At 38.8% G+C, this 19,144-nt stretch overlaps 1 protein-coding gene across 1 annotated transcript in view; it reads right to left on the bottom strand.

The window, feature by feature from the left end:
* Tprg1 (tumor protein p63 regulated 1) overlaps nucleotides 1-19,144 on the bottom strand; it is a 434,873-nt gene that overhangs the window by 52,897 nt on the left and 362,832 nt on the right. The gene's annotated exons all lie outside the window — the stretch shown is intronic.

Here is a 19,144-nt window from a genome sequence, read left to right on the forward strand (position 1 = left end):
TGTTTTCTCAAGACATGGTCTCACTCTGTAGCCCAGGTATCTTAGAACTCACTATGTAGGCTAGCCTGGTCTCAAACTTACATTGAATATATTTGATATTATTCCATTTTAAAATACCTTTATTTACTTGGAAGGAGAGAAAGAGATAGAGAAAGAGAACGAGAAAGGGAAGTGTATGGGAGTACTGGTGTGTCAGGGCCTCTTGTCAGTGCAAATGAGCTCCAGATGCACACTTCACCTTGTGCATGTGGCTTTACATGGGTATTAGGGAACAAAATCTGGGCCAGCATGTTTTGCAAACAAGAACCTTAAACGACTGAGCCATCTCCCCAACCCTCCATCTTATATAAGGTCATAAGCCTCATGAAAGTTATTTAGCAAAGCCAGTAAGCGGCAGGATTGAGGGCAGAACCATAGTTAGTGAAATACTAATCAATTGTGAACATTTTATCACATGAAACCCTTGCCCTCTTAGCCCCTGCAGTCAAGGGTTTGCAGAACTTCTCATATTTTGCAAATCTATTAGGTAGGTTTAGGCGGGGCTGCAAATAGCATCCAACTGTCAAATGAGCACTACACATCTTTACTCTTGTTTAAAGAAGACCAGAGGTGGGCAGACCAGGGTGAAAAGATGGCTCCAAGAGTCATCAGAAGCCAGACTACTATTACCTCACTCTGCCATGTGTAGGTGGGTCTTTGGATCTACAACCCACATGGTGAACATGACATTCACCTTATAGGCAGAAGGAAGAGGGAGTGGGACTGGGCAGAGAAGAGGGTGCCTTGACTTCTGAAGAATCTCTTCAGAAAGCCTCCTGAGCCTCCCATTTCTTTTGCTCACTTCCCATTGGACACAGTTTAGACCAATGGGCTGTCAGCTTCAGCATAGCTTGAGAGGATTCTTTTGTATTTCAATTAGGATACAGCTGCCTCAGTAACTCAGGGATGCTTTCACAAGGGGAAAGGGGAAATTTTACCCAGCACCAACACCATGCCATTCATACTAAGCATTCCCATCCTCTAATGGAGCAATTAAAGTTGTAAAGATGGAATTTTCAGGATTCTAACACACAGCTGAAAGATAGATTTTTTTTTTTAATTCATGCATGGCAACATTCCACAGATAAAATACAAGTTGTTGCTTCTTGTCTAAGTAGAAAGAGAAGATGAGCCAACTATACTGTCCCTCAACTTGATGCCTTCCCTCAGAAGAGGGGACACACTTTATTAGTGGCTCTACTCTTTACTTACATCAATAGCCATATGAAGCCTTGGCGACCCTAAGACGGATAAAGGCTATAATTAGACCACAGATGTGGTCACTTTAAGAGGCCCTGCTGCCCAAGGTGGGGCAACCATCAATTACAATTTTACTCTTAACTGTGTGTCTTCCTGCCTCTGCACAACCCCAGCACTGCACTGAGCAGCAACAGAACAGCCTTTTCCCTTTAGAGACTTGAACATCTAGAAACCTTCTTTATCCCTCATTATCCATAGTCTCCATTCTCCACAGCCACTGGGCTATCAGCAGAAGTGTGTTATATGGAACTTTTCCCTTCCCTCAGAAACTCATAAAAAAGGGACCACCTCCTCAGATTGCTTTTCAGGTTCTCCGTCTCTCAATCCCAGTCTCATTCTTTCTCTCAATGTCTCTCTCTCCACCCTGCTACCTTGACATGGTACTATAACTCCCCTAATAAAATTTTGATCCTAAAAGGGAAATTTTCTAGGTGCTTCTTATCAAGCAACCCACTCTTCTCTCTCTCTCTTTAACCCATCAATGGTCATCTTCTCTCATCATCTTTGCTCATGTACAAATAAAAATACAAACTATACTAAACCACAAAGCAGAACATTTTTGTGGATATTAAAATTAAACTCTCTTCTTTCCAGTTTTATCATTTTAACTTCTGAATAAATACATTAAGATTTAGTTTTGATATTTTGTTGCATATTTCATTGTTGTTACACAGTGGTGCTTATCTAAAGCATTCGACACTGTTAGCAATGATTTTACTTGTTTCCAGGGCACTTTATCTTGAATTTTAAGGATTAGAGAGATAATTCTATATCTCTAATTAAGTAGAGATTAAAGTGCAAGAGAAAAAATGTTGTGTCTCCTTATGCTATATTCTGAAAGAATATTCAGAAAAGGATGAAAAATTAAGCAGTTATTCCTTGGGAAAGACAATTGTTGAGAAACTTGTTGAATAATCTCTCACTTCATCTTCTCAGTGGAATTACTTTGATTTGGATAGACACATCTTTCTATAATATATATGTAAGATATGTATATCCTTATTGATAAGGTAAACAGTCCATTGGATAGATAATTATAGCAACCAGATACACTGTAATGGAGAAAATTTAACTTCACAGTTTGCTGAAGGTGGGGCACTGGGAAGACCTTGATGTTTTATAGCGTAGAGCAACCTCCTATTTGCCTTCAGATTCATAACTACGGATGCAATGTGACAAACTGTCCCCCTTCCACCATGCGCTCCCCACCAGGATAGGATGTGTTCTCTGAAACTGCAAGTTAAAATAAACCCTTTCATTCCTTAAACTGCTTCTTGTTCGGTATTTGTTGACAACAATGAATAAAGTAACCAATACAGCTATGTTCTTGTGGTTTAAAACACAGTCTCACTTTGTAGCCCAGGATGGCCTTGAATTCTTACCTTGTTTTTTTTTTTTTTTTCTTTTTCAGTGCTAGGATTAAAGGTGTGCTCCACTAGCCCATCTAAACACTCTGTATTATTAATAGACCAAAAGTAGAAATTCTCGCCTTCCCTCCCATGCAGAAAAGTATGAACTATGAGTGGAGCTGAGGATCCATTCCAACTCAGGAGAAGAGCAGAAGGAGACAGGGAGACGAAGAATATGTCTGTTGAACTGGTAAAAAATAACTCTGTTCTGTTCCCTTCATCAATCCCATGGTACTTTTTAGGGTGCTCAAATGTTGCTACCATTTTTTACAATGCTTATTATTCCCAGAACAAAAACTGCCGTTGGTCACCATAATTCTTACCCCTTCCAGCATTAGCAAAGACTGACTCCTTTCTTACCAACCCTTCTTTCTCCCAGGAAAAACAGAGGCCATGTGGTCAGTGGCTGCACAGAAAGGCTCTCCTGACAGAACTGGTTTCTGTGGCAACTGCCAGCAAGGGCCTGGGCCTAGAAACAGCCGCAGCAGTGAATTGACAGTGTTCTTACTCGGTGGAGCTCTTATAATCCATGAAACCATTGGTACCTTGGTGGAGGTTAAGAGAGACTTCAAAACAGAAAAATAATATTTTTTATTGACAGCTTCCATAATTGCAGATAATATAACCCACGGTAATTTCCTCCCTCCCCTCACTTTCCCTTTCAGACTTCATTCTCCATTATATCCCCTCGCCTCTCAATCAGTCTCTCTTTTATTTTGATGTCACAATCTTTTTGTCCTATTATGATAGTCTTGTGAAGGTAGTGTCTGGCACTGTGAGGTCATGGACTCATGTAAGGGTAGGACTCCTTGCAATGTCCCCGTCCAGATACAAGATGGCCTGGATATCCATGACCTCACAGAAAAATAATATTTAAGAGCTTGATGTTGCCTTTAATCCCAGCACTCGGGAGGAGAGGTAGGAGGATTACTGTGAGTTTGAGGCTACTCTGGTTTAAAAAGTGAATTCCAGATCAGTCTGGGCTAGAGTGAAACCCTACCTCCAAAAACCAAGATTGATTTTATATATGTGTGTGTGTGTGCGTTTGTGCGTGTGTGTGTGTGTCTGTGTGTATATATATATATATACATACACACATATATACATACATACATACTACACACAGACACACACACACACATATGTATATACATACATAGTTCTTTTACCTAGCTAAGTTGTAACACAACTATTTATTAACCTGTACATTTTCCTTTCACCAAACACTCACTCCTGTGGTGATTTCCTATCTATCAGTGTGACTGACCGCTGTCTGCCCTATTGTCTCTGAACTCTATGACAGCATCTTTGGCTCTTTCCTCTTGACGGTATCCCAGTGCACAGTACAACACCTGGCATATAACAAGGGTTCAGTAAATGTCAATAGGTGAAAACGTTATCTCCTCCATCACATTTTTCTGTACCCTCAGTTACCCCAAATTTAAGCTCATAGTCTGAACCTCCTTCCACCATTCCCATGCCACCCAAATCCAATCTAGTCATCTCACCAGACATTCCACTCCTCCCAAGTCCTCTTACACCCAGGCTCTGCGATTTTCACTCACTGGTTATAATTTCCCCACTCCATGCTCACTGAATTCTCTCCTACTGGCCAATCTCTCTCATTTATGTTTTCACCAAACCAAAATGCAAATTGATTCAGGTTCCTCCCCAAACTTCTCATACCATCATTTAAGACCATTCAGAAATTTCTATCAAACTTTTACAACAGACGAGCCCCAGCCCATGAGAGACTTGGCACATTATTAGTCATTAGTCCTGCTGCCCCTCCCCCATCCCTCTTTCCAACTTCTACTGGTCTTATATGGACCTACGTGATTCTACCTCCTCCATAAGTCTTCCTCATTCCTCAGTAGAAATTTTTATTCCTGCTCCTAAAATCATGATACTTTGGCTTTCTACTAGATCCCTAGTCAAAGCCTGCTTTGAAAGTATAAGCATAGGTCTTCTTCCCTGGGTGTCTGAACATCTTTGTGACAGAGACCAAACCATGTCTTGTTACTGTGAGGACATTCCACAAGGCCAGAACTTACAGAGCACTCGGCAAATATAACTTGAATACTGGTTGGACAGAACAACATTTCAGGAGTTACATTTTATTTCCAAAATATTGCTGTGAGGGTATATTATTAAAAAAAAAAAAAGCAAGGACCACAAAACTACTACTGAAGCCAAGGTGGATGGGGGAGGAGAATGTGATTAGAAAGAAACACATTGGTGCCCTTAATCCCCTGAGTTTGAAAAAACAACAAAATGCCCAGCTTCCAACCACATTTTTCTTCTTAATTAAAAGTTATCTAGATTCTTTTAGTGAACTCAATTTTATAGTCAGGTCAACAGAAAGTAACCAACAGCACTGGAACCCTCCTTTTTCTGTCTTCCCAGCTCCAGTCCTGGAGTTACGCAACCCTTAGGGGTGGCATATGCTTCAGCTATTTGCTCTGTGCTCATAATTAGATTGTCTAGACAGGAGATGTTGCTGGAGCAATAGGAAAATATTTTACAAGGTGTTCTGCTGAACCACACTTATAACAGTGATTAGAACACACTGACAGACGCGAAGCCAGCAGAATCAGTCTGGGCCACGAGCCGATTTCACCCCGAGCAGAAGCTCTCTTTGAAGCTCTCAGCTGAGGAAAAGATGCCAAATTAGAGCTCTAAGGGGATGGAGCAGCACCCTGGCCTTTGGATTCTGGAGTTCACATTGGCACAGCTAAGGTGATGAAAGAGAGTATGGGGTACCCTGTTGCCCTCCTCCACAAGCTGACCCAAGGGCACCAAGTGCAGGTGATGTCTTAGCTCCCATAGGTACCTCCACCAAAAGGACAGTTGAAAGCCACCAGCAGCAACATCCAAGGCCTGGCTTCTGCCACATGGTGTCTCCCCATGTTTTGTAGATTGCAAATAAAATGGCTCTGAGAGATATGTGCAATGCACACTCTTTCAGGGAAGGCATTTCTTGCCCCACCTCCCACCACTCTCACTCTGCTTTTGTTGGCATAGCAATGTAGCAGCCACAATATTTTCAAGTAGAAAACCTCTTTAAAGATACTTTTTCACAGGAGGAATTGATTAGGTAAAATCTTTTAGTTCTCTAAGAATGACTTCTGGAAAATTTCTCTACCAATAGAGTGCCTCACATGAATAGGGTTTCAATACAAAAGAAAAAAAGGCAAAAAAAAAAAAGACCTTAGAGACTATCAGTTCATCCAAATGAGATTCAGTAATGAGAAGAGACATATCAAGAAAGCTGGTCAGGGCAATGACCCTCAAGGCAAAAGCAGGGTCTTCCTTCCAAAGATTTTTGTACACTAACGTGCATAGTTCAAGAGCTTACTTGTTCTAAAGCACTGGAGATGCAACATCTCATTGACTTCTCAAGGCAGACCTAGGAGCTAGATATAATTACATTCTGCCATTTGTTTGCAAATGATGAGATTGAGGCACAGATGCAAGCAACTTCCCCAGGTCAACCTAGAGGCAGATGTGGGTGTTACACAGTTCAGATCAGAACAGAGCTTAAGAAATAGTTTCCTTTATCTTCAGATGTCCCAGTGCACTTGAAGACGAGTAAGAACCCCATGTATCACAAAGCGGGGAGGAATGGGAGACAGGAGACACTGGTCTCTAGGAGTGGGCCCATCGTTTGGAGGCAGGTTAGAAGTAACACCCGCCTTCCCCAAAAGTAGAAACCAGGAATATGTTTGAACCTATAGAGGGATAACCTGGACCATGGAACTTTGCTAGAAGTCATAAATGTCAAAGGGAGGCTGTCATTTTCTTACCTTTTCTCCCCTAGAGGAGTTCTCCTTTCCCTAGGAAGGTGATTGCTCATATCTGAGAACAGAAGTTTACACTCTTCCTGGAGAATTGAGAGTCCTGGGAAGACTTCCCTTTCCCAAAGTCTTGATACCCCAACTAGACTGGTCTGGGCTAGACTAACTAGTCCCATAAAGACCCCTAGTCTTGGTCTCTGGGTGGGCTTTCCCATTTTCTAAGAGCCCTACTCCCGCCCAACTGGGCAGAAGCCCTGTTTTTTTTTTTTTTTTTCTGTATTTCTTTTCTTCTCTTAACATCTAATGTTTCCTGATCTTAACTCTAAGCTTTACCTATTTAAAAAAGTCTTTTAGGGCTGCAGATATGGCTCATCAGTTAAGGCATTTCTCTACAACACCCAGTGACCCAAATTTGATTCCCTAGTACTCACATAAAGCCAGATATGAAAGGTAGTGCATGCTTCTGTCTTGCAGCAGCAGGAGGCCCTGGTGCACCTATTCTCTCTGTCTGTCTCTCTTCTCTCTCTCTCTCTCCTTGCAAATAAGTAGATAAATAAAATATTTTTAAAAATCTTTCAAAATTTTGTGCTCTGGACCATGGATTTCATTCATTGACATTCATAAGACAAGGACCTATGAGGCCACTGACTCAGCGCGAACTTTGCAAGACTGTTGAGTTTCCGGCCAGCTCCTGAGTGACTGCCCACTCAAGAGCAGAGATAAGGCTCTGACACTCTCAAAGACACCCCAAATTCCCACATCAAGTTGACGACTCATCTCTATCTTTTCCAGTTACGATCCCTTGGGATCACATGCTTTAAAGTGGGAGAGGTGAAAGTAAATGTGGCCTCTTTGAATCTTTAAATGAAAACCTATTTCAGTGGTTTACAATTCACAAAACACTTTCACATCCATCACTTTAACCTACCGTGACCCTGCGAGTTAGGCCGAGTAAAGTTTTCTTACCCGTATTTTATGGGATGGACACTGAAGTGCACAGTAAGGGTGGTGGCACACTCCTGCAGCCCAGCGCTCGGGGGATGGGGCTGTGGGATGGCTTGTTTGAGGCTAGCCTCGGTTAAACACCAAGACCTTGTCTCAGAAACAAAACAACACAAAAAGTGATTTGTCCAAATTGATATGTCAAGCAAATGGTGTGGGTAGGAGTGCTCATGACTTTGCCCCTGTAGTCAGAGCCCAGTCTCCCCTCCTTCATGTACCTCTCTGGCAGGCTATAGCACTGCAAGATTATGAAAACTCATGTTTTTAAAGCAAACCCAGCAGACTGTCCTTTTATATGAGAGAGAGAATATTAGTACACTACAGCCTCCAGCCAGATGTATTCAAACTCCAGACATGTCTGCCACCTTGTGCACATGTGCAACCTTGCACATGGCGTCACTTTGTGCATCTGGCTAATGTGGGATCTGGGGAATCAAATATGGGTCCTTATGCTTTGCGGGCAAATGCCTTACCTGCTAAGCCATCTCTTCAGCCCTGGAAATTCCCTTTTTAAGAAAAATCTTAGAAGGTACCCAATTATTATAGAAATAAAATTTAAGGTTCCCAATCTCAGATAAGGAATTCTAACAAAATATGCCTACTGGCAACTAGTTCCTCGGGAGGGTAAACCAGCTCTTCCAGTCCTTCCAGGTTTTGTGTCTGATCAATGCTCTAATCTAACATGATTAGAGAGTCTGCCTTATTTCACAACTGAATGAGCCATAGGCTTTAGCTGTCACTTGCCTACATCCCTTCCTTTCACCTTATGCCAAAGGCAAGCAAAACAAAAGAAAACATCTATTTTGTAAGTACCCACAGTGGGATGCTTTGGCATCTGTTCTACAGCATTCTGACAGGTTTCTTCATGGCTTAAGAGAAGCCAAAGTTCCAGTAAAAGGAGAAGTTTGGGCTGGGGAAATGGCTTAGTGGTTAAGGCACTTGCCTGCAAAGCCAGAGGACCCAGGTTCAACTCCCCAGGACCCACGTAAGCCAGCTACACAAGGTGGTGCATGTGTCTGGGGTTTGTTTGCAGTGGCTGGAGGCCCTGATACACCATTCTCTCTCTCTTTCTCTTGGCCTCTCTCTCTCTCCCTCTCTCAAATAAACAAAATATTTTTTTTTTTAAAGGAGAAGTTTGTCCTCACCCAGAGGTAGAGAGAGAGAGAGAGAGAGACAGAAAGAGAGGGAGAGAGATTAAGAATAAAAACAAGGAAATCAAATAACACAATCTTTAAAAATACAGATTAGGAAAAAGAGGAAAGAGATGAGAGCAGAGAGGAAGGAGAAGGGAGGAAAGCTAAGTTTGGAAGAGAAAAGACAGCAGATATAGCTCTTATACTCATGGTGCCTGGATCCCAAAATCTCTCACTTTTTCTATCTACAAAATGCAGCCATTCAGTCCTGCATATTGCTGAGTACTGAAGGCCAGCTGTCACAAACAATGTGAGCATTACCAGCAAGAGTCAGAAGGGCCCAGTGCCCAGTCACTGAATGCTCTAGGGGAGGAATCCACTCCAGCTTTTCTCTGGACTCCCTTTGTCATTTTCTTTAGCACCTGGTTTTCCCTTGCACCTCCTACTCTACCTGCTGCTGCCTTACCTCTGACCTTATAACTGTGATTTCTATGCCTGAGAAGGGTAGACTCAGTTGGAAGTAATGATAATGATCAAATTAATCTATTTAGTTCCCTGTTAACAAAAGCTTTAATCTGGAAGAAAGTTAGAGCTTGTTAGCACTTGATAACTGTGAGGCATGCTACAAAGTGCTTTTGTATCATGTCATTAGAACCTGACACCAAGACTGTTAATGAGGCAAGATGACTACAAATGCCACCTTTTAAAAAAATTAATTTTTGAAATTCTCATACATGTATATAATGCGTTTTGATCTTATTTCACCCAATTACTCTCTCCTATACTCACTCCCTCCTACTAAAATTGCTTTTCACCTCAATCCTCATCCTATTTTTGCCCCCCCCCCACCGACTTTTTTAATGGTGAGTTAAATTAAGATTGCTTACAGGAGCATGGATGGGAGGTGATTTACTAGACTTTGAGCAAGTTTCCATTAGCTACACCACTGAAGAACAGGATGAGTTAGCAGCTGTAAAAGTGGGAATGGAAGCCAGGACCAAACTCCTAACTAGTACACTAACATGTAAGTTCTGCTCAGCAAGCTCCCCTGCATCACCCCCTCAGTGCACAGAGGAAGCCCTGTAACACGTACAGCAGCTGGCTTCTGGAACCGCCTTTCTCCCTCTAACCACAGGATGCAAATGTGCATAACCCCATACAGCTTAATTAGGAGGGCTGGAATTCCATCAACTCCCAGTGGTGATAATTGGATGGCTCATGGGAAATCAAATATAATATTCCATAAAAGTGAAAACGTCTCATGGAACTAATAAAAGAAGGGATAGAAAAGATGAGTGAATTAGGGAATAGAAGAAATATTCACACTTCTCATCTTTCATTGTGGAGGTTTAATCCACTTTGGAGTAGAGTATACACATTAAGCAGAAACATTTTTTTCCATTAAATAACTATTAAAATACTAAATAACAATGATTGTAAGAAAAATTTATTTTAAAAATTAATGTTGTTGAAGTAGTAAATAAAGATGAGGAATGTAGAATGTTTGCTTAAATAGGTTTTTATTTAGGGATTAATAATAAAACAAGATTTTTTAAAAGGGAACTAAGAATATTGTGTTCAGGTATAGCTAGAGTCATTAGTACAAAGAGAAACAGGTACAAGTCTATACTTGAAGAAAACATCCACAAAATGAAAAACAAAGTAAATATAGCCAATATTGTAATATATTTTTAAAATACGATAATAGAAGCTGGGAAGATGGCTAAGTGGTTAAAGGTGCCTGCTTACAAAGCCCACTGCCCCATGTTCAATTCCCCAGCCACCCACATAAAGCCAGACAGGCATCTATATTCAGCAGCATTAGACCCTAGTGTGCCCATACACGTGTGTGTGTGTGTGTGTGTGTGTGTGTGTGTGTATCTGTTAATAAATAAAAAATTAAGATAAAATGCAATAGTGAAATATCAAGATGGCAGAACAAAGATCAAAACTATTATTTGAGTAGCCAGGCATGGTGGCGCATGCCTTTAATCCCAGTACTCAGGAGACAGAGTCAGGTGGATCTCTGTGAGTTCAAGGCCAGCCTGAGACTACATAGTATATTCCAGGTCAGCCTGAGCTAGAGTAAGACCCTGCCTTGAAAACAAAAAACTATTATGTGAGCATATTTAATTGTTTAATCTTACTAACTGAAAAAAATTTAAAAAAAATATGCTGGATTATTAAGTAAAACTTCATTATATGCTATATGTAAATACAAAATAAAAGAGACTCAGAAAGTTTAACTAAAAAAAGATTAAGAAATTAAAGAGGGTTTTAGGGACTGAGTAAACCATTGCACAATTAAAACAATATCAAGCATGTATAAAGAATTGTACATAAAATAGCACAATATCAGTCTCCATGGAATCATCTGGAGAAAGTGAAGCAGCCATCATGGTACTAGGAAAATGCTATTCTTCAGTATCAGACCATACTTGGTCAATTATCCAAAAAAAAGTTACTAAATAAATAAAGAGAAAAGACAAATCACATAATGAGTGTGCATAAATATCATTTATCAAACTTAAAACAGAGAAAGCACTTTCAAATATTTATAAAATTGATAAAGATGTGTCAATTTAAATGTGAATTATGCAGTAAACTATAGAAAGTAGAAAAATAAAAGATGTTCTCTGAACACAAAGTAATAAAGCTAGAAAATTATAAAAATTTTAAAGGGTGAAACCTCAATTTTTAGAAATATTTTTTATATTTTATTTTTATTTATTTATTTGAGAAAGAGAGAGGGAGGGAAGGAAGAAGAGAGGAAGAGAATGGGCACACCATGGCCTCTAGCCACTGCAAATGAACTCCAGATGATTGTGCCACCATGTGCATCTGGCTTACGTAGGTACTAGGGAATCAAATCTGGGTCCTTAGACTTCACTGGCAAGTGCCTTAATTGCTAAGCCATCTCTCTAGCCACCACACCACAAAAGTCCTCAATTAAAAAAAAAAAAAAGTTACTTCAATCTATTCTTGCTTCAATAAGAAAACAAAAATAGCAAAGTATATCTACTAATAAAAGTGCATTATATACCTGAAAAGTGACTTGGTGAAAAAATTTGACACATAAAGCTTATATAGCTAATAAAATAACCATAAACTAATTGCTTTCAGGTGAGGATGCTGAAAACTGCATTATGCATAAACAAAAACAAAGGAGTAAAAAATAATATAGATAAATAATCAATGAAACATTCATTTATGAACAATAAACTCCAGCAAGGCAGCACTTTGAAATTTATAAGCTAATCAAAATTCACACAGGATTAAAGGTATTGCTTACAAAATAATCTTTTCTTGATGTTGTTCTAATCACATTTCTTCTTGCTTTCTCAATATAACGAATATTTACAAGCCAGAGCAAAGCTAATTTTATAGTAAGGTACAAGAGGCAGAAATTTAACATGAAAAAGGGGAAAATAGAAGCATGCCATTGCCATAGATATAGAAAAGAAAGTTGTAGTGCTCCTTAGCCCTTAGAATCAATAGACACAAATTTCCTCATGAATGAAAGATTGCAAACCCCTGAGTGACAGATAAAGCCATTGCACCTGAAAAAAATCACGAACTTTACTGCTTAATTCAGAAAACTGGCTAACCTTGCTACAAAATCTGTAAGTTTATCATATAATATAAAACTATATATCAATTAATCTTATGAATAGTCATACAAAAAGCAATAGTGGATTGGAGAAATGGCTTAGCAGTTAAGGCACTTGCTTGCAAAGCCAGAGTACCCAGATTTGATTCCCTAGGACCCTTGTAAGCCAGATGCACAGGGTGACTCGTGTCTGGAGTTCATTTTCAGTGGCTGGATACCCTGGCGTGCCCATTCTCTCTTTCTCTCTACCTGCCTCTTTCCCTCCCTCTCCTTTCAAATAAATAAGTAAATAAAATAAAATAAAATCCATTTCTTTCAGATTTTCAAACACACACACACACACACACACACACACACACACACACATATTCTTAAAGTGTGTCCTTATAATTTTCTGAATTTCTTTGGTATCTGTTGTAATGGTGCCTTTCTCATCTCTAATTTTATTTTTTCTCTTCTCTCTCTCTTCTGGACAGATTTGCTAAGGGTTTGTCAATCTTGCTTATCTTTTCAAAGAACCAACTCTTTGTTACATTGGATTGTTTTGGCTTATATTTCATTAATTTCTGCCCTAATCTTTATTATTTTTTTCCCATCTACTGATATTTGGGTTGCCTTGTTCTTTTTCCAAGGCCTTAAGTTGAAGCATTAAATTGTTTACTTGTGAACTGTCTAATTTCTTAATATGGGCACTTAGAGCTATAAATTTCCCTCTTAGGAATGTCTTCATTGTGTCCCAAAGGTTTTGGTATGTTATATTCTCATCATCATTTGATTCTATGAATTTATTGATTTCCTTTTTGATTTTTTCAATGACCCACTGATCATTCGACAGTGTACTCTTTGGTCCCCATGAATTTCTGTATGTTCTGTAGCTTTTCTTCTTGCTGATTTCTGTTTAATCCCATTGTGATTATGTCAATTCTCCTGTATTGGTTGAGATTTTCTCTGTGTCCTAATATATAGTCTATTTTAGAGAATGTTCCATGTGCTGCTGAGAAAATGTATATTCTTCAGCATTTGATGGAATGTTTTGCAAATATCTTTTAGGTCCATTTGGTCCATGATATCATTTATTACAGATGTCTCTGTGTTTATTTTTTGCTGGGATGACCTGTCAATTGATGAGAGTGGGGTACTGAAGTCACCTGCTATAATTTTGTTTGGTGTTATCTGTGATCTTAAGTCTAATAGTGTTTGATAAAATTGGGAGCCCTCATATTAGATGCATATATGTTTAGGATTATAATGTCCTCCTATTGCAGTGTTCTTTAATCAGTATAAAATGACCTTCTTTATCTTTCCTCACTAATGTTTGTTTGAAGTCTGTCCTGTAAGATATTAAGATAGCAACCCCTGTTTGTTTCCAAGGCCCGTTTGCTCGAAATACTGTTTTCTATCCTTTTACCCTAAGATAGTGACTATCTTTTATTGAGAGATGAGTTTCCTAGAGGCAACAAATGGCAGGATCCTGCCTTTTAATCCAGTCTGCAAGCCTATACCTTTTGGATGGTGTATTGAGGCCATTGATACTAAGAGTTGTTATTGAAAGATGTATTTATTCTTACCATTCTTCTTATTTTGTAGTGTTCCCTGTTTCCCCTTTACTTTCTTTTTTTAACTGTTATCTGAGTGTGGTTCAATTTTTCCTATTTCCTCCTGTGTGCTTTTTGCTTTCTCTTCAGCATGAAGAATTCCTTCAAGTATTTTCTGCAGAGCTGGTTTAGTTGTCATAAATTCCTTTAGCCTGTTTTTGTTGTTAATGTCCTTATTTCTCCATCAATTTGGATACACAGCATTGCAGGATAAAGTAATCTTGGTTGATAGTTGTTATCTTTCCAAACTTGAAATACATCATTCCAAAACCTTCTGGTTTTTAAAGTTTTTGTTGAGTAATCTGCAGTTATTCTGATGGGCTTGCCTTTATAGGTGACTTGCTTTTTCTGTCTAACTGCCTCCAATATATTTCCCTGGGTTTGTGGGTTTAGTAGTTTAATTATAACATGGTGAGGATAGGTTATTTCCAGCTTTTTTCTGTTTAGTGTTCTAAAAGCTTCTTGTATCTGCATTGGAATGTCTTTTCCAATTTGGGGAAATGTTTCTTCTATGATTTTGTTGAAAACACATACTAAGCCTCTGGAGCCTCTGGATTGAAATTCTTCTCTTTCAATTATTTTCTGAGTTCTTATGTTTGATCTTTTCATAATGTCGTGGCTATCTTGAAATTCCCATTTATGCCTTCCTATTAGCTTGTCTTTCTCTTTGTTGGACTGTATTAGGTCTGCCACCTGGTCTTCTAGTTTAGATATTCTGTTTTTTCCTTCATCCATTCTACTGTTGAGACTTTCCACTGAGTTTTTTATTTGACTGGCTGTGTTCTTCAGAGCTAGGATTTCAGCCTGGCTTTTCTTCAGTATTTTTATTTCCTTACTCATATCTTCTAATGACCTCCTTATTTCATTAAGCTGGTTTTCTGTGTTCTCTTCCAGGAGTTTGTTTTCTTCTTTAATTCCTTTATTTTCTTTTTGATTCCTCTCATTTATTCTTTGATTTCTTTGAGTATAGATCCAAAAATTTTTCTTGAAATCTTTGTCAAGCATATCATCTAAAACAGTCTCATTGGTGATAATTTCTGATGGATTTATAATTTTTGGTGGGACTGTATTGTCTTGATTCTTTGTATTTTTTATATTATGATGTAGTGACTTTTCTATCCTGAATTGATTTGATGCTTGGGTTTTTGACTTATCTGCAGTATTCTTAGATGTGCCAATCTACCTTCATATACTTTCAGGATATGAGTTTAAAGTGCCAGGTGTAGCTCTTGTACCCCAAGCCAGCTGCAGAAGTAATCCTAGGTGTGGAGTTTGCTTCCTAAGCAAGTATTCTAGTGGACTGGGTAGACCAATTTACTGGCAAATTCTAAATTTCAACTGAGCAGTATACACATTCAATAACAACCAGCACAGACTATGCCATTATGGGGATTAAAACAAACAGGCAGGATCAGACCCTGCCCCCAATAGTGACAGAAACAAAAGACAAAGGCCCTATAAATCAGAAAGCATCAAAGGCAACAATATTCAACCCCCAAGTACAGATTATTTGAAAATGTTAAAGCCAACCAAAAATTACTCATAACTTGCTCTGACATGGGAAGAGAGATACAGAGATTAACTCTTCCAATGCAGACCTATGTACCTGTTTCTTTTTTTCTTTCTTTTTTGTCAGCCAGCCTCATTACCTTTTGGGGTGGCTTCCAATCTCACCAATGCTGAGTGCCCATCCCCACCATTCCCTGTCATGCTGTGGAGCTGGAGTTCGGATCAGTTGTACTGGCTGCACTGCCACTGGGGGCTGAAAGCCAGCGGTTTGCAGTTCTGATAGTTGCGGGTGGGAAAGTGAAGACTCCTGGAACTGCTCACACAATTCTGCATGTATCCCTTTCAGTAGCTCCTTAGTTGATCTCAGCTGTCTTACCTTCAGATTTCTTAACTTTGCAAGAAGGCTGAAGAAGTTGAAAGATGCCCTTGTTTGGTTTCTGCTGCTGCCACTGCTTGGCACACCTGGTGGGGTAGTGCCATGTGGGTGTATGGACCCTGTGGATCAGTGGACAGTAAGAGCCTCTGTGGGATTCTGGCCATTTTCTTTCATTCTGGTGGATCTTGGTCTCTCTGGCTTCTCTGCTGTGTCTAAGGATAACCTATACTCCTTTACTTTTCTGAAGAGTATATTTTGCTGTGGTTTTGCTTAAATCCCTCCCTAGGCTGGTTTGGCGAATCTCCTATGCTGCCATCTCACCTGGAAGTCTGAAACATGTTATTTTTAACTCCAACATAGATGTGGTGACCAGAAAACAGAGGGTACACATTGCCATTATTAGGATACCAGGAAGAGATTGCTAAACATCTTATGAATATTGAAGGGGCCACAAGTGAATACTATGAATAACTATATTTCTGAATACAACTTAGCAAAGCTTAACACCTTTCTAGAAAGACACAATTTATCAAACTCAAACAAGAAAAATATAATTAACCAACATTTATAAAATAACTTCATTATGAAAAGCTGTCCCACCAAGGAATGCCAAGATTTCCCTGATAGACACTAACACACATTGAAGGGGAAAAAAAAAAAAAAAAGAGAGATTACATTACTCATGACTAACACCTTTTAACAAATAAAAGATAAAATACTTCCTGACTTGTCTTATGATGGAGACACAATCCAAATAACATGCTTCTCCATTTAACTGTCTATTAACAAATAACTATTAACAAATAACTATTGGGGGCAGGGTCTGATCCTGATCCAGGTAGACATGGAATCCAAATCAAAATAGAAATCTCTGCCTCACAGCTGACAAGATTAAGGGTGTAGAACAACACATACCCTTAGGGATTTTGCCTTTATAAGACTGCCTGTTTGTTTTAATCCCCATAATGGCATAGTCTGTGCTGGTTGTTATTGAACCCTGATGAGGACAGGGTAAACATCACAAACAATAGACTTAGGCATGTTACACCCATGTACACAGAAATCCTCATTAATATATTGGAAAACTGCAACCAGTAGAATAATTTAAACTGTTTTGTACTTAGATGAGTGGAATGGAATGAAGAATGTAGAAATACAAACAGATGTACAAGGAAAGTCATATGCAATGCAGATGCATTTCAGAGTCAATATACTGAGAAAGTTAGCCCGTTACCTATCTTTTATGAAGATACTTATGAGCCACTTTCACATGACAGTTAAATGGAGAAGCATGTTTAGAAACCACTAAAAGAAAACAGAGAAATTTATTTTGTGATTTCAGTATGAATAATATGTTTTTCAAAAAGACAAATTTAGAAGTCCCAAAAATGTAGCACTTAAAAATTCGAGGCCAGAAAGTAGCATCATGATTAAGAGAGTTATAACAAACAAGGACAAAATGTTTGTAACATGTATGGCAGAGGAAAGATGGCATTCTTTGCTATGTAAATAGCTCTTAAAATGATTAAGAAAAAATTCAAATGCCTTAATATAACATATTTATGTTAATATAACATATTGATATTAATATAAAATATATGAGCTGTGGCCAAGAAAAATAGCTTAGGGGCTGGAGTGATTGATCAGATTATGAAGTACTTGCTAGGCAGGCATTAAAACCTGGTTTTAAAGCCCTTCCACCCATGTAAAAGGCTGGGTATGTTAAACACACTTGTAATACCAATACTAGTGAGGCAGAAATGGGATTCCTAGGGCTTGCTGAACAGATAATCTAGCTGAATCATTGAGCTCCAGTTTCAGTGAAAGACCATCTCTCAAAGATTAGACATAAAGTAGTTAAGAAAGGTATCTGATGTCAATCTCTGGTCTCCAAATGAAAACACACACACACACACACACACACACACACACACGAACAATTTACAAAAAAAACTGAAAGGACTTCCTAATTTATGAGAAATATACTCAACTTTATTCAAATTCTAGTGACATAAATTAAGCCTTCCCCTGCAACTGATACTTTAATCAGTCTTTCTGGTAAACTAAGAAGGTTTCTCAACACATTATTATTAAGATTTTGTAGCAAAGGCTACTCTCCTGATATATGGAAGCATCAATGAGTATCTCCTATTTGGAAGGCAATTCACATAACTTTAACCAAAGAATTCCACTCTTGGATTTCTGCACTACAGATGTAGTTGCACAATTATTCAGGGTCCTTCAGACAATAAGAATGTTTAACAGAACACTGTTGGCAGCAGTACAGGTAAAAATAAGTATCCACCAATGAGTGCTAGATAAGTAGGTTACAGTTAAATTCTACCACTCTAGAGTAGTAAAGAATAGATAGTAATAGTAATAAAGAAAGATAGATCTATCAATGTTGATATACTAGAAAGCCAAAGCATGTCATTGGATATGAGATAATACATTGTGTGAAATGTGTTCTCTTTAGGTAAAATACTATGTAATAAATATGTGAGTGTTGATGAAGACTTTGACATACATATAAACATAACTGTATACAGATGGAGAAACTTATCCTTTTATATTTATAGACCATTTCTTCAAAATTAGAAAAGAAAGTTTTATCATCTGTAGAGAAAATGTTGGATTGAGTGTCTGGAGTAGAAAGAAAGGATGCCTCAAACTCCAGACACATGTATCACACTCTGTGCACCTGGCTTCACCTGATTACTCAGGATTGAATCCAGGCTGTCAGGCTTTCAAGCAAGCACCTTTAACAACTGAGAAATCTTTCCAGCCCCTGATTTTTATAAATGTGGTAAATTTTGCAGAAATAAATCCAGTTGCTGGTTCAAGGTGTGCTTTCTTCCTTATAACTATTTCTCAGTTCTACGTATGTGCCAGTCCCAGGGCCACATGTTTAATGGACAACACAAGACAACCTCAGGATTTATCCTCAGGAACATCATCCATCTCTTTTGAAACAGGGTCTCTCATTGGCCTGAAGCTCACTAGTTAGGCTAGAATGACTGGCCAGGGAGCCCCAGGAATCCTCCTGTCATGTATACTGTCTCACCTAGCAGCAGTACAATTATCTGGTCATGAGCTCTGTCTTCCCTCCTCCTAAGTTCTATTTATAATGTAATAAAACCTGAAAACTTTGACCTTCCTTTAGTCTGTGGCTGTCAATTCTTCGAAGTCATAAGACAACAATCTGGAGACACCCCAAAATTCCTCTGTCATATCAGTGCCCCTTTCCTCCTTGAGCAAAAGTGACATTTTTCTTCATTCCCTTAAGCTCCCCTTCTCTTAAAGCTCTCCTTACTGAAACATTGGACTCTAATAAAACCTATCTGAACCTTGAAAGAAAACTGAATTCTTCTGAATTTATCCACTTAGTTACTGACCCAGCTCTTACCTGGAATG

Source organism: Jaculus jaculus, chromosome 5, assembly GCF_020740685.1.
Source record: "Jaculus jaculus isolate mJacJac1 chromosome 5, mJacJac1.mat.Y.cur, whole genome shotgun sequence".
Lineage (NCBI taxonomy): Eukaryota > Metazoa > Chordata > Mammalia > Rodentia > Dipodidae > Jaculus > Jaculus jaculus.